General features: G+C 42.9%; 1 pseudogene; it reads right to left on the bottom strand.

Annotated features, from left to right (window-relative positions):
- Positions 1-2,869: 2,869 nt before the first annotated feature.
- On the bottom strand, positions 2,870-3,544 carry LOC109396375 (nascent polypeptide-associated complex subunit alpha pseudogene; annotated as a pseudogene).
- Positions 3,545-5,383: the final 1,839 nt, after the last annotated feature.

Below are 5,383 nucleotides of genomic sequence, written 5' to 3' on the forward strand. Positions count from 1 at the left end.
GTTCAGCATCTTAGCTGTGGAGGGCAGTGTCACTGGCCCTCATATGTGGGATCCGAACCAGGGCCCTCTGGCGTCCCAAGCCAGCTCTTAACCATCACGCCACTCAGGCGGCCCTCATTGTGGTTTTGATTTGCATTCTCCTAATAGCTAGTGAAGTTGAGCATGTTTTCATATATCTGTTGGCTGTTTGTATGTCTTCTTGGGAGAAGTGTCTGTTCAGGTCCTCTGCCCATTTATTAATTGGATTGTTTGGTTTTTTTGTTGTTGAGTTATACAAGCTTTTTATACATTTTGGATATTATTATGTATAATATTGGAGGCATTGTTTGCAAATATCTTCTCTCATTCGGTTGGTTGCCTGTTTGTTGTTGATGGTTTCTTTTGCTGTGCAGAAGCTTTTTATTTTGATATAGTCCCATTCATTTATTCTAGCTTTTACTTCCCTTGTCTTTGAGGTTAAATTCATAAAATCTTTGAATGCAAGGTCCACAAGTTTAGTACCTATGTTTTCTTCTATGCAGTTTATTGTTTCAGGTCTTATGCTTAGGTCTTTGATCCATTTTGAGTAATTTTATACTCGGTGACAGATAGCAGTCTAGTTTCATTCTTTTACACATGGCTTTCCAATTCTCGCAGCACCATTGATTAAACAGGCTTTCTGTTGTCCATTGTATGTTTTTGGCTCCTTTGTCGAAAATTATCTGTCCATATTTATGTGGGATTATTTCTGGGCTTTCAATTCTATTCCATTGGTCTGTGTGTCTGTTATTCCAATACTATACTGTTTTGATTATTTTTGCCCTGTAGTACAAGCTGAAGTCAGAGAGTGTGATACCTCCAGGATTATTCTTTTTTTTTTAGGATTGCTTTGGCTATTCAGGGTCTTTTGTGGTTCTGTACAAATCTCATGACTTTTTTGTTCTATTTCTTTAAAAAATGCCATAGGGATTTTTGATAGGGATTGCATTAAATCTGTATATTGCTTTGGGTAATATGGCCATTTTAAATATGCTGACTCTTCCAATCCATAAAAACCGAATGTCTTTCCATTTCTTTGTGTCTTCTTCAATTCCTTTTTTTTTTTTAAGAAATTTTATTGGGGAACAGTGTGTTTTTCCAGGATCCATCAGCTCCAGGTCAAGTAGTTGTGGAGGGCACAGCTTCTTGGCCCATGTGAAAATTGAACCAGCAACCCTGGTGTTATGAGCCTGTGTTCTAACCACCTGAGCTAACCAGCCACTCCTTCAATTTCTTGTTTTTTTTTTTTTGTTTGTTTGTTTTTAGCTGAGCCATCCTGCCACCTGTTGGCAGCTCAGCAGAAGCTCATCTCAGGCCAGGAATCGAGCTGCTGTTGCTCAGAGATCGCACTCTTGAGCGAGCTCTTAACCAATTGAGTCACTTGGCCGGCCCCTCCTTCAATTTCTTTTAAAAATGTCTTATAGTTTTCAGTGTATAGGTCTTTCACATCCTTGGTTAAGTTTATTCCTAGGTATGTTATTCTTTTCATTGCAATTGCAAAAAAAATTGTGTTTTTTTTTAAATTTCTCTTTCTGAGATTTCATTGTTAGTATATAGGAATGCAATTAATTTTTGTACATTGATTTTGTAGTTGGCAGCTTTACTGTATTCATTTATGGTTTCTAATAGCTTCCCCCCACTTTTCCCCCCGCTTCCCCCCACCCCCACCTCAGAGCTGTTTGTTGTTCTCAGTCTAGTTGTGGAGGACACCACTTTACTGGCCCATGTTGGTATGATCATTGCGCTCTTCCCTGGTGAGGCAGTTGCTCGCCGGCCTCTGGACAGCCGCTTATGGTGGCTCACAGCAGCTCACGTCTGCTGCCAGCCAGTCCCACTGCAGCCTACACCGTCGCCTGCGACTCATGGCAGCCCAGCTCCAGGTCAAGCTGTTGTTCACCATCTTAGCTGTAGAGGGCGCAGGGTCACTGGCCCTCATATGTGGGATCTGAATCTGGGCCTTGCTGCTCAGAGCTGGTGTCCCAAGCCAACTCCTAACCAACGCACCACTTGGCCGGCCCCCATTTTGGTATTATGATCATTGTGCTCTTCCCAGCTGAGGCAGTTGGTCACCGCCCATTGGACGGACACCTACGGCAGCACACAGCAGCTCATGGCAGCTCACACCATCCACCGGCCACTCACGGCAGCCCAGCTCCAGGTTGAACCATTGTTCACAATCTAAGCTGTAGAGAGCGCAGCTTACTGGCCCATGTGGGAATCAAACCAGCAGCCCTGCTGTTCAGAGCTCACACTCTTACCAACTGAGCTAAGTGGCCACCTTCTAATAACTTTTTGGTGGAGTCTTTAGGGTTTTCTATATATAGCATCATGTCATTTGCAAAAAGTGACATTTAACTTCTTCATTCCCAATTCGGATGCCTTTTATATCTTTCTCTTGCCTGATTGCTCTGGCTAGGATTTCTTTTTTTTTTTTAAGATTTTATTGGGGAATTGGGGGAGGGGAACAGTGCTGGGGATTCAGGAGAAGGGGAACAGATAAGTTGCTGTTGTTTTGTTCTTCAGTCTAATTGTGGAAGACGTTGCTTCACTGGCCCATGTTGGCACCATCATTGCGCTCTTCCTGGGCGAGGCAGATCAGTCGCCAGCTTCTGGACGGCCGCTCACTGCGGCTGCTGGCCACTCACNCGGCAACTGATCTGCCTCATCCGGGAGGAGCGCAATGATGGTGCCAGCTTGGGCCAGTGAAGCAACATCCTCCACAACTAGATTGAAGAACAAAAATGACAGCGACTTGTCTGTTCCCCTTCCCCAATTCCCCAGCACTGTTCCCATCCCCCCAATTCCCCAATAAATATTAAAAAAAAAAACAACCTCTAAAATTGAAAAAAAGTTAAAAAAAAAATTCCTTGTTTTTAGATGGATGCATTGTTAATTCCATAATAGCATTTACAATATCATTACTGCTGTTCTTCAGGGCTCAGTTGGCCTTTGTTCTTGACACATTTGCTTGTGACATGACCAATTCTATGTCCTTAACCTCCACACCTGTTTCATCAACCTCTTCCTCTTCACTCTCCTCTTGTACAGTTGGAGACTGTGTGTTTTCTTGAATGATTGAGAGAGCTTCATCTTGAACTTGGAACTTCTCAGAAGCTGCTAGCTATGCTTGCTGAGATAAATCCTTGATCTTGGCTTCCCCCCCAAAATATGTAGGCATCTGAAACTGAGCTCTTGTAGACATCTGGCTTTGTGATGACAAAGAGGTTATTCTTAGATTTCTGGATAGTGACCCTAGTAACCCCTGTAACCTGTCGAAGACCCAGATTGGACACAGCCTTCTGTGCCTACTTTTCACTTCAACTTTGTTTTGCTTTACTATTTCTTCATTGATTTCAGCTACTGCTGCCAGCTGGGCTTGTTGTATGGTTGCCTGTATGGAATCTTGTCCCTTGAGCTCTGGTATTGATTCATCACTGTCAGATCCTGTTCCAGACCCTGTCTCAGCCTGGGGCTATGGGAACCCCTGATCTCTAGCAGGGATGGTTTCTGTGGCTTCACCAGGCATTTAGTGTGGTGAACGTGAAACCAAGATGGTGGCAGAAAGAGAGCAAGTAAGAGTCTAATATAAGCATTTAATGCTATAAATTTTCTAAGCATTGCTTTTGCTGCATTCCATAAATTTTGATACATTTTTAAATTTTAATTCCATTCAAAATACTTTCTAGTTTTTCTTATGATTTCTTTTTTAACCTGTGGTGTGCTGGTTATCAGTTGATTACCTCTCTACTTAAAACTCACGCTTTCTGCCTGTTCTGTGATAATGGAACACATTTTAACTATTTTTTCCTTTGCCAGCTGGCATTGAAGCTTTCTCAGTAGAGTGTGCTGAAGAGATACTGCAAGAGGGAAAGAGGTTTCCTTCTGTATTCCTGTGTACTTGTTTGGCAGGTGCTTTCTGCATGGCTTTTTCTAGCATCAGCCTCCTGCAGTGCCGTGTTCATGCAGTGCATGGCAGGCAGTAGCACCCCATAACCAGCAGCTTTTCCCTTCCCGCTGCACCCACCCTCAGGAAGCTTGGTAGAAAGCAGAGTGCCTCTGGATGCTACAGCACGAACTGTGTCCCCAGGGCCTGGCTCCTGCAGTACACAGAAGCCAGCAACACTCAGTAAATAGCTTTCTCCCTCCCGCAAGCAGGCAGCTTTCTGGCAAGTTCTAGAGGATAGATTTTTCAGCACATTCCATCAGTGCAGCACCACAATGACTTCTCTGCCATTCACTGAGCTACACTCATGCCTCTCCAACAAAACTTGGATCTCAGCCACAGGGACATTCTATCATAGCATAGGGATAGTGACTACATTTTTAAATGAAATTTATTGGGTGACAATAATTAGTAAAATTATATAGGTGTCAAGTGTACATATAATACATCATCTGTATATCACATTGTGTGCTCACCACCCAGAGTCAGTTCTCCTTCCATCACCCACCATGTATTTGATCCCCTTTACCCTCTTTTAACATCCCCCACCCCATTATCCTCTGGTAACCACTAAACTGTTGTCTGTGTCTATGATTTCTTGTTTGTTTCTCTTCTTCCTTTGTTGTTTTCAGTTTTATATTCCACATATGAGTGAAGTTATATGGTTCTCGACTTCTTCTATCTGACTTATTTTGCTTAGCATAATAATCTCAACATCCATCCATGCTGTCGCAAATGGCAACATTTCATCTTGTCTTATGGCTGAATACTATTCCATTGTGTTTATGTACCACATCTTCTTTATCCAATCATCTAGAGAAGGACACTTTGTTGTTTCCATGCCTTGACCACCACAAATAATGCTGCAACGAACATCAAAGTACTTATATCTTTATGGATAAATATTTTCAGATGTTTTGGATAGATACCCAGGAGAGGGATTGCTGGGTCATAGGGTAATTCTATTCTTGATTTTTTTTTTAGCTGAGCCATCCTGCCACCTGTTGGCAGCTCAGCGGCAGCTCAGCTTGGGCTGGACTTGAAACGCTGTTGCTCAGAGCTCAAACCCTTGAGCGAGCTCTTAACCAACTGAGCCACTCGGCCGGCTCTATTCTTGATTTTTTGAGGAAGCTCCATACTGTTTTCCATAGTGGCTATACCAATTTACATTCCCACCAGCACCATATGAGGATGAGGGTTCCTATTTCTCTATATCCTCTCCAACACTTGTTATTATTTGTGGTGTTGATGATAACCATTCTAACTGGTGTGAGGTGATATTTCATTGTGGTTTTTTTTCTTTTAAATTGGGGAATTGGGGGGATGGGAACAGCGGTGGGAAATTGGGGGAAGGGGAACAGACAAGCTGCTATTGTTTTGTTCTTCAGTCTAGTTGTGGAGGACGTTGCTTCACTGGCCCAA

This window comes from Hipposideros armiger, unplaced genomic scaffold, assembly GCF_001890085.2.
Source record: "Hipposideros armiger isolate ML-2016 unplaced genomic scaffold, ASM189008v1 scaffold_518, whole genome shotgun sequence".
Classification (NCBI taxonomy): domain Eukaryota; kingdom Metazoa; phylum Chordata; class Mammalia; order Chiroptera; family Hipposideridae; genus Hipposideros; species Hipposideros armiger.